This window comes from Bufo gargarizans, chromosome 6 (assembly GCF_014858855.1).
Source record: "Bufo gargarizans isolate SCDJY-AF-19 chromosome 6, ASM1485885v1, whole genome shotgun sequence".
NCBI lineage: Eukaryota > Metazoa > Chordata > Amphibia > Anura > Bufonidae > Bufo > Bufo gargarizans.
In genome coordinates this window covers 94,292,064-94,303,420 of record NC_058085.1, presented here as the reverse complement: position 1 = coordinate 94,303,420, position 11,357 = coordinate 94,292,064, and the positions used below count along the sequence as shown (strand labels likewise).

General features: G+C 39.4%; 1 long non-coding RNA gene across 1 annotated transcript; it reads right to left on the bottom strand.

Annotated features, from left to right (window-relative positions):
* Positions 1-5,920: 5,920 nt before the first annotated feature.
* LOC122942383 lies at positions 5,921-10,832 on the bottom strand. The gene is made up of 3 exons (XR_006390547.1): positions 10,434-10,832; positions 6,828-7,020; positions 5,921-6,041 (listed from the first exon to the last, which is right to left on the bottom strand). It is a non-coding gene; the product is annotated as an uncharacterized LOC122942383 (long non-coding RNA).
* Positions 10,833-11,357: the final 525 nt, after the last annotated feature.

Here is an 11,357-nt window from a genome sequence, read left to right as displayed (position 1 = left end):
TATATCTTTGCACAAAATGGCTGTATTTCAAATGGCTGTATTTCAAACGCCTGATTCAAGCCCCTGTATGTAGGGGGATATCTCACAGGGTCTGAACCAGTGTAAGCCTGCAGTAAATATATCTTTGCCAAAAAAATGGCTGTATTTCAAATGGCTGCATTTTAAATTCCTTATTCAAACCCCTGTATGTAGAGGTGGTATCTCAGAGGGCCTGAATCTATATAAGCCTTAAGTAAATATATCTTTGTACACAATGGCTGTATTTTAAATGGCTAATTCAAACTCCTGTATGTAGAGGTGGTATCTTAGAGGGCCTGATCCTTTGTAGGCCTGAAGTAAATATATCTTTGCACAAGATGGCTGAATTTCAAAATGCTGTATTTCAAATGCCTAATTCAAACCCCTGTATGTAGAGGTGGTATCTCAGAGGGTCTGAACCTCTGTAGGCCTGAAGTAAATATATCCTTGCACAAAAAGGTAGTGTTGAGCGCGAATATTCGAATTGCAAATTTTTTTCTCGAATATCGTGACTTCGAGATTTCACGAATATTTTGAATATAGTTCTATATATTCGCGAAATCGAATATTCTTTTTATTTTTTTTATTGTTATATTTTTTTCTTTCCCACTTCCCTAAAGTTGTTCTTACCTGTTCTTTGGATTCCTGGCTTCTTGGCTGCTCCAGTCAGTGCCCGTTGTCGCTTCTGCCGACTTCCGTGCTCACGGAGCGTCCCCATCACCATGGGAACGTCTCCATATACTAGAATGTATTGTCGGATTTGAGAATTACATTGAAATCGCAATTCGATTAATTCAAGTTATAATAATCGAATTGCGATTTCAACTTAACACTGCTTTATTCCATATTCGTTAATTCTAGCCTAATATGGAATATAGCAGTGCTAAGTTGAAATCGCCATTCGATTACTTTGAGTTATATCAATCACATTGCGATTTCAACTTGGACTTGGTTTACTATGGTTGGCTTGGTAAAATTAGCGAATATGACGAATGTATTCGTCATATTCCACAAAACGAAGATAACGAAGTATTCTCCATCTTCGTTTTTAGCTATCTATTCATCAACTTCGCTAATTCTAGCAATCAAATAGGAAAGTTGACTATAGAGACAGCTAAGTTTAATTCGCTATGCGATTATATTACTTAGCTTTTTTTTTATAAATAGAATAATTATAATAATGATCAGGTATTATAATTATTCTATTTATTTTAAAAAAAGCAAAGTAATATAATCGCATAGCGAATTAAACTTAGCTGTCTCTATAGTAAACTTTCCTATATGATTGCTAGAATTAGAGAAGTTGATAATAGGTAGCTAAAACGAAGATGAAGAATTCTTTGTTATCTTTGTTTTGTGGAATATGACGAATACATTCGTCATATTCGCTAATTCTACCAAACCATTGAAGCCAACCATAGTAAACCAGGTCCAAGTTGAAATCGCAATTCGATTATTATAACTTGAATTAATCGAACTGCGATTTCAACTTGGACCTGGTTTAGTTGAGACCCAGCAGCAGCATCAAGTTGAAATCGCAATGCGATTAATATAACTCGAAGTAATCGCACGGCGATTTCAACTTATTACTGCTATATTCCATATTCGTTAATTCTAGCCTAATATGGAATATAGCAGTGCTAAGTTGAAATCGCAATTCGATTATTATAACTTGAATTAATCGAATTGCGATTTCAACTTAGCACTGCTATATTCCATATTAGGCTAGAATTAACGAATATGGAATATAGCAGTGCTAAGTTGAAATCGCCATGCGATTACTTTGAGCTATATTAATCGCATTGCGATTTCAACTTGATGCTGCTGCTGGGTCTCTCTAATGGAATGGGTCTAGAATTAACGAACTTAACTGATATTGAATCTAGCAGTGCTAATTTTTAATCACAATGTGATAATATTTGCTATTATTATTAACCACATTGTGAATCCAACTTTTATAAGGCACTATTCTGACATACAGTACTATATTTGTTTTATTAGTTAATTCTACCAATACCACCTATAGCAAAATCTCCAAAGCTGGAATTGCAATGCAATAAAAATCAGTTGCATTTCGAATTCAACACTATTGCTAAAATATTCGTATTGCTTGTATTGTTCTAGTTAACAAGTGACCACTACATCTTATAGGTTAAATGTCCACCATCGGTATTACTGACGGTCACGGACATTAGCCGTGGGTGTATGCAGCCACACAAAGCAGGTGGCCACGGCGCCCGCATAAGGATTGATCTATGTTTAATTATTCTGCTGGATGAAGTATAGCTACGTCATTGGGTGTGAAGCGGTAAATGATTATGGCACAAATTAAAGTGGTTACATCACACTACAATGTCTGTAACATGTAGCAGACAAATGTCTCTCATATGCACATAGCACCTCTATTTACGTGCTACACACTGTATATCCCACGCTATAAAACCCACACCAACCCCACCTTTCCCCTTAAACCCTCCACCACCTTAAACCCCCCTCCATTACGTTCCCCCCCCCCCCCCCCACCTCCTCACTCACACACAGTTTATGGGAAGTAGTGTTTGACCTCCAGTATTTCAGTATTCACTGGTTCATTTACCATAACCCAGGGTGCACCACGTAGAGGCGAACCAGCTGTACAAACCATACCATACCGTCACTACACAGGTACACCTCTCCTCACATGGCCATTGGCCAATACCCCATTGCTCAAAAAACCCTCACACATGCAATTTAAATACAATGGAATGTTATAACGGTAACCTAAAATATTTTTTTTGCCATTTATAGCCATAATTATTTTTATTTTTTTGATGACATGATCACATTAAGTACTAATACTTGTATTTTAATAGTTTTGGATTACATGTATGCATGTTGTACAAGGTCTATGATTGGACCTGGTCCCGTCACGCGTGCTGCTAAGAGCGCCACAGTCCGCAGTATTCGGTTTGAATTGTGGCACACACATGACCACCGGCACAAGAAAATAGTCATAGTAAAAAAGAGGTGCGACCATAAGCGGCGCCATGTCTATTACCCTGTTTCCATGTAACGGCGGCTTCTGTATGTAATGATAATGAATTATTACTTTGGCCCAGACTAAATTGTCCGCAATTTTTTTAATTTCTTGGAGCTTTTGAAGCAGTCCAGCCATGGCCTTTTTGTTGGCCTCCTCTGCTAGGGTCAGCTCATCCCTCACCCTTTTCAGCAGCTGCGCCCTCAACTTTTTCATCCGGTCGCACTGCTCCCGCTGCACATTTTTCACTTCTTTAATTAAGTTGTTTATTGCTGTAAACGTAAAGGAAATATACATTTTAAATCTACTTTAAAAGACAATCATTGTTTGGTGTATAAAGCAGATAAAGTCCTGTCTGACCCAGGAAGAAGTACATCAGCGACTTAAAAAGATTAAAATAGACAAATCGCCAGGACCGCATACACCCCTGTATCCTAAGGGAATTAAGTAATGTCATAACCAGACCCTTTTTCTGATATTTGCAGACTCCATACTGACAGGGAATGTCCCACAGGATTGGCGCATGGCAAATGTGGTGCCAATATTCAAAAAGGATCCAAAAACAGAGGCTGTTTAACATCTGTTGTGGGTAAACTGAAGGTTTCCTGAGAGATGCTATCTTAGAGCATCTCAACGTAAATAAGCAAATAACGCCATATCAGCATGGCTTCATGAGGGATCAGTCATGTCAAACTAATTTAATCAGTTTCTATGAGGAGGTAAGTTCTAGACTTGACAGTGGCGAATCAATGGATGTCGTGTATCTGGACTTCTCCAAAGCATTTGACATTGTACCACATAAAAGGTTAGTATATAAAATGAGAATGCTCGGACTGGGAGAAAACGTCTGTATGTGGGTAAGTAACTGGCTCAATGATAGAAAACATATGGGTGGTTATTAACGGTACACACTCAGATTGGGTCACTGTCACTAGTGGAGTACCTCAGGGGTCAGTACTGGGCCCTATTCTCTTCAATATATTTATTAATGATCTTGTAGAAGGCTTGCATAGTAAAGTATCAATTTTCGCAGATGACACTAAACTGTAAAGTAATTAACACTGAAGAGGACAGTATACTGCTACAGAGGGATCTGGATAGATTGCAGGCTTGGGCAGATAAGTGGCAGATGAGGTTTAACACGGACAAATGTAAAGTTATGCACATGGGAAGGAATAATGCAAGTCACACGTACATACTAAATGGTAAAACACTCGGTAACACTGACATGGAAAAGGATATAGGAATTTTAATAAACAGCAAACTAAGCTGCAAAAACCAGTGTCAGGCAGCTGCTACCAAGGCCAATAAGATAATGGGTTGCATCAAAAGGGGCATAGATGCCCGTGATAAGAACATAGTCCTACCACTTTACAAATCGCTAGTCAGACCACACATGGAGTACTGTGTTCAGTTCTGGGCTCCTGTGAACAAGGCAGACATAGCAGAGCTGGAGAGGGTCCAGAGGAGGGCAACTAAAGTAATAACTGGAATAGGGCAACTACAGTACCCTGAAAGATTATCAAAATTAGGGTTATTCACTTTACAAAAAAGACGACTGAGGGGAGATCTAATTACTATGCATAAATATATCAGGGGTCAGTACAGAGATCTATACCATCATCTATTTATCCCCAGGACTGTGACTGTGACGAGGGGACATCCTCTGCGTCTGGAGGAAAGAAGGTTTGTACACAAACATAGAAGAGGATTCTTTACAGTAAGAGCAGTGAGACTATGGAACTCTCTGCCTGAGGAGGTGGTGATGGTGAGTACAATAAAGGAATTCAAGAGGGGCCTGGATGTATTTCTGGAGTGTAATAATATTACAGGCTATAGCTACTAGAGAGGGGTCGTTGATCCAGGGAGTTATTCTGATTGCCTGATTGGAGTCGAGAAGGAATTTTTTATTCCCCTAAAGTGGGGAAAATTGGCTTCTACCTCACAGTTTTTTTTTGCCTTCCTCTGGTTCAACTTGCAGGATGACAGGCCGAACTGGATGGACAGATGTCTTTTTTCGGCCTTATGTACTATGTTACTATGTTAATCCATTATATATTGGTTTAGTTAGGATTAATAATAGTTCTTTAGACTTTAGGGTTATGGACTTAGTAGTTAAGTTGATGCTTTTGATGTAGATTAATTACTTTATAGTGTTCGTGTTTTATATTACTGTTGTGTGTTGTACGTTCTTGTTGACTGTTTTATAGTTTTTACACATTTTTTTAGATAAATATTAATATGGTTTTGTGCACTTTATTTTTTAGTCCAAGAAAATTTTTATATTTTGGATGTTCATTACATCCAATATTAAACAGTATGTCTCATTCAGATACTTTATGGAAATCAGTACACCAGTAACATCAGCTAGCTGTAAAAAAAACTTTACGTGGAATTATTTGGGGTCCTGGGTTTTGGACTGAGTGCCCAGACAGATATAGTGGCACAGGTCACTCCTGTACTCCATCAAGCCTTTTTAATAAAGTTTGGATTAAAAATGCTGTTCTTTTCAAGTGTGGACAGGAGATGTGAAAACTGAACCTGCAGAGAAATGAGGATGGTCTTTGACAGACACTAAAGAGTGGTGATATACTAATATTTTTGTTACACTGCTTGGAGTGAACGCAAAGTGTGGGACTTTAGGTTATGCAATATCTGAAGTCTGAATAACAATTAGAGGTTGAACTTGAACTTGTTTATAATTCTTTTCTTGAATAAAATCTGCCTGTGGTAAAGACTAAATTGACACCTGTATGTGTGTGGGGACATTTTTTAAATTAAAACATCAACAGAATATATTTACCCTCCTGGCGGGGGGTGGTCACCACCTCTTCTTCTTCCTCCTCCTCATCCTCCTGGACCTCAACTGCCTCAGGTGGGCTATGGGCCTGATGCCCTGATGGTCCTGCCTGCTCCTCTTCCTGCTCCTCATCCTCCGTCATCTCCTTCTCTTCCACCATCACCTTCTTGTTAGAGCGCTTAGGGCGCACTTTAGGAAGAGGCACCCCTGTAATGAGCAAATTTTAAAAAAATAACAAGATAAACAAGCAAAGCAAAAAAAAAAAAAGCTAAGGGTACACAAATGAATCTATGGTGGGACCTGGATGGCATAATGATTACTCCTATGTTTGATTTCACATGATTTGGTGTTTGATGAAACTATGAATGAAGTCTTTCAGATGGTTTACAGTTGAGTACTTTAATAGCTAGGATGAGGTAGCGGGGGGTATTGGTTCGGAAGGTACTGTTGCAGGGTTATTGAAATGAGGTGGACCAAGTCAACTGTTTTGACATTGGATAAGGGTTTACATCATATATCTGTATCTCGCTGTGAGTGTATGTATATATTGTAAAGGGGTAATCAGCTATGTGTACCAGCATTTATCAAATTCGTGCTGGAGAACTTTTAGCCAGAAGAGAAACCTAACTAAATTATTTATTGCAAATTTCCAACGTTACCATTGTACCTGAATACCAGTATAGTCTGTCTTCCACACAATTATCATTTTGCTGTAATAGCCTTCCTACATTCAATATGCTGACTGTGCTGTTAATAGTGTGCCTGCGAAGCTGTATGGTAGGAAATGTCTAAAGCCGATTAGTACGCCTTAGACCTTTTCAAGGGTATGCGGCCCACAGAGATGGATCTGAGTGCCACCACTAGCACCCGTCCCATCGGTTTGACACCACTGAACTAAGTTATCAGTTGTAAAGGGATATCAATACTTATTTGCATAACTGAACACATAAATAACAATAGGTGGGTAAAAGAAAATTAATGTAAGCATCGTACCTGGACAGTTTTTATCTCTGACCTCTTTGATCAGATCCATGTGATGCCGTTTAAGGTCTGACCATTTTTTTAGCATTGCATTTTTGGAGTGTATTTTTCCATGCAGGTGCCACAGCCGGCGTGCCTATCTACGCACTATGGCCTGCTTCTCAAGACGGCATTTTAGGTCATCGTACCCCTTCTCCAACATAGTCTGCAAGATAACAATGAAATTATGTAATCCCAAAGTTGTAAAATACAATTATTAGTAATTATAGTCGTGTCAACCATCAAAAATATAATGTAATATCAAAACGGTAAAAGAGTAGATATTTATATAGTTCCCTATGGAACTATATGAAAGTAAAAAAAAAAACATTTATATTCAAGGCAAATATAAGAACTAAACTCCACAGTGGCCGCGCCTTTAACAGTGACTTTGACAGTGGCCTCCCCTTTAACAGTGACTAGAACTGTGGCCGCCCCTTTAAGAGTGACTTGAACAGTGACCGCCCCTTTAACAGTGACTAGAACTGTGGCCGCCCCTTTAAGAGTTACTTGAATAGTGACCGCCCTTTAACAGTGACTTGAACTGTGGCCGCCCCTTTAAGAGTGACTTGAATAGTGACCGCCCCTTTAACAGTGACTAGAACTGTGGCCGCCCCTTTAACAGTGACTTGAATAGTGACTGCCCCTTTAACAGTGACTAGAACTGTGGCCGCCCCTTTAAGAGTGACTTGAATAGTGACCGCCGCTTTAACAGTGACTTAAACTGTGGCCGGCACTTTAACAGTGACTTGAATAGTGAAGGCCCCTTTAACAGTGACATACTTTTTTCGGTAGAATTACTTACAGTGATCAAAGCTTACAGCTCTTCTTGATTGAAATTGCTCTTTGCCATTTTCGAATAAACTTATCTCTATTTCTCTCCACTCCCCTTGCGATCCAAAGATAGGCACGCACGTACGTACGGACGCACATACACGATTATTTAAATTACGTATTATCGCGATAACAAACCAAACATGGTAGACTGTAAAAGTTGAAATCGCAATTCGATTCATTCAGGTTATATTAATCGAATTGTGAATTCAACTTACTGCTATATTGAATATTCATTAATTGTAGTCTAATATGGAATATAGCAGTGATAAGTTGAAATCGCAATTCGATTAACTCAAGTTATAATAATCGAATTGCGATTGCAACTTAACACTGCAATGTTCCATATTCATTAATTCTAGCCTAATACGGAATATAGCAGTGCTAAGTTGAAATCGCAATTCGATTAATTCAAGTTATAATAATCGAATTGCGATTTCAACTTTTTACGTATATTCTTAATATTGCTCTAGCTTCGTCATTTAGAATATTCGTAATATTCTAAAAGACGAAGTTAGAGCAATAATACGAATAGTCTAAAAGACGAAGTTAGAGCAATATTAAGAATATTCGTAAAATACACATATAGATTGTAATTTAGCTAATATACTGCTATAGTAATTTTTTTTAATAGTGTACATATTTACAAAACTTAAGTTCATAAGAGGCAAAAAAAATTGAGAAAAGAAAAAAAGGATTATAGCACTATATTAGCTAAATTACAATCTATGTGTATTTTCTGAAAATTCGTAATATTGCTCTAACTTCGTCTTTTAGAATATTACAAATATTCTAAAAGACGAAGTTAGAGCAATATTAAGAATATTCGTAAAATACACATTAGACTAGCCATAGTCAATTAGTCATAGGAACGTTGCCTTATACTATCAAAAGAAAAAAAGAAAAAAAATCGCAATACGCGATTAATTGAATCGCATATTATTTGCGGTAATTGGAATAATTATGAATATTCGATTTCGACGAATATAACACAAATATTCAATCGAATATTCGCGAAATATCGCGAAATCAAATATGTCACCTCCCGATCATCGCTACAAAAAGGCTGTATTTCAAATGCCTGAGTCAAACCCCTGTATGTAGAGGTGGTATCTCAGAGGGCCTGAACCTCTATAGGCCTGAAGTAAATATATATTTGCACAAAATGGCTGCATTTCAAATGGCTGTATTTCAAATGCCTGATTCAAACCCCTGTATATAGGGGGGTATCTCACACGGTCTGAACCAGTGTAGGCCTAAAGTAAATATATCTTTGCACAAATTGGCTGTATTTCAAATGGCTGTATTTCAAATGCCTAAATCAAACCCCTGTATGTAGAGGTAGTATCTCACAGGGCCTGAACCAGTGTAAGCCTGCAGTAAACACAGTATATATTTGCCTAAAATGGCTGTATTTTAAATGCCTAATTCAAACTCCTGTATGTAGAGGTGGTATCTTAGAGGGCCTGAACCTTTGTAGTCCTGAAGTAAATATATCTTTGCACAAAATGGCTGTATTTTAAATGGCTGTTTTTCAAATGCCCGATTCAAACCCCTGTATGTAGGGGTGTATCTCACACGGTCTGAACCAGTGTAGGCCTGCAGTAAATATATCTTTGCACAAAATGGCTGTATTTCAAATGGCTGTATTTCAAATGCCTAATTGAAACCCCTGTATGCAGAGGTAGTATATCAAAGGGTCTGAACCTCTATAGGCCTGAAGTAAATTTATCTTTGCACAAAATGGCTGTATCTCAAAAGGCTGTATTTCAAATGGCTAATTCAAACCCCTGTATGTAGAGATGGTATCTAAGAGGGCCTGAACCTCTGTAGATTTGAAGTAAATATATATTTGCACAAAATGTCTGTATTTCATTTCAAATGGCTATATTTCAAATGCCTAATTCAAACCCCTGTACGTAGAGGTGGCATCTTAGAGGGCCTGAACCTCTGTAGACAGGGGCGTACACAAAAATCATTGGGCCCCATAGCAAGAATCTGAATTGGGCCCCCTAACTCCGCCCATTACCCACCCCTGGCCGTGGCTCCTCCGCTGCCACACCCATTTGCTAATAAGTAAAGAAATACAATGTATAAATAACCTTTTAAAACTCTTATGGATAAATCATAATTTTTTTTTATAGAGGGAACCGCATTCCTCCGCCTTCACTCACAGGTGCCGCGATCAGCATTGATCGTGGCACCTGGGGGGTTAAATGATGGGGGCTGTGCACTGTCCAGAGACATTACATCACATGTGACTGATATCTGCCGCTCCTCTTATAACGCTCCAGTGCTGATATAACCTCCAGAGACATTACATCCTATGTGATTGATATCAGCCGCTCCTCTTATAACGCTCCAGTGCTGATATAACTTCCAGAGACATTACATCGTATGTGACTGATATCAGCCGCTTCTCTTATAATGCTCCAGCACTGATATAACCGCAAGAGACATTGCATCCTATGTGACTGATATCAGCCGCTTCTCTTATAACGCTCCAGCGCTGATATAACCTCCAGAGACATTACATCATACATATGGGGGTGAGGGCTGGGAAAATTTGAAATGCCACTGATGGGGGGGGGAGTCACTGGGAGACATAACTTCTTGCTTTGCATGAAGTATAGGTGAGATAGTCAGTGGGCAGGTCTGTGAAGGGCTGGAACAGCAGGGGGACACAAGATGTTCTCTGGCAGCAGTTTCAATCAGGACTCTGACTTCCCTCCCACAGTAACTTACCCCATTGTTGCTGTGTAGGAGGACCGGTGAGGGACTGAACTTTATACTGGAGGCACAGTGACACCGGAGGTCAGAAGGTGCAGGGTCTCCATTATCTCCTGCTGCTGCCTCGGCTCCTCTGGCTCCGCCCCCTCCTCACACATGAAGGAATATCACACTGCAGAGAGGAGGAGGGGGGGGGAGCTGTCTGCTCATGTCAGATCGGTAAAGTTTACTTTGGAGAAAGGAACAATCCCTGCACGGTACTGTGCTGTCCCTTTCTCCAAAGTAAAACTAAATGCAGTCCAGCAGCAGAGAAGGAAGAATGGTGGTAGCTGGGAGCCGGCCCTTGCTTCCATGCACTCCGGGCCCCCCCCTCCCACGGGCCCCATAGCAGCTGCGTGGTCTGCCTATATTGGCAGTACGCCACTGTCTGTAGACCTGAAGTAAATATATCTTTGCACAAAATGGCTGTATTTCGAATGGCTGTATTTCAAATGCCTAATTCAAATCCCTGTATGTAGAGGTGGTATCTCAAAGGGCCTGAACCTCTGTGGGCCTGAAGAAAATATATCATTGCATAAAAAGGCTGTATTTCAAATGCCTGAGTCAAACCCCTGTATGCAGAAGTAGTATCTCAGAGGGCCTAAACCTCTGAAGGCCTGAAGCAAATATATATTTGCGCAAAATGGCAGTATATCAAATGGCTGTATTTCAAATGCCTGATTCAAACCCCTGTATGTAGGGGGGCATCTCACACAGTCTGAACCAGTGTAGGTCTGAAATAAATATATTTTTGCTCAAAATGGCTGTATTTCAAATGGCTGTATTTCAAATGCCTAATTCAAACCACTGTATGCAGAGGTAGTATCTCACAGGGCCTGTACCAGTGTAGACCTGCAGTAAATGTATCTTTGCACAAAATGGCTGTATTTCATTTCAAAT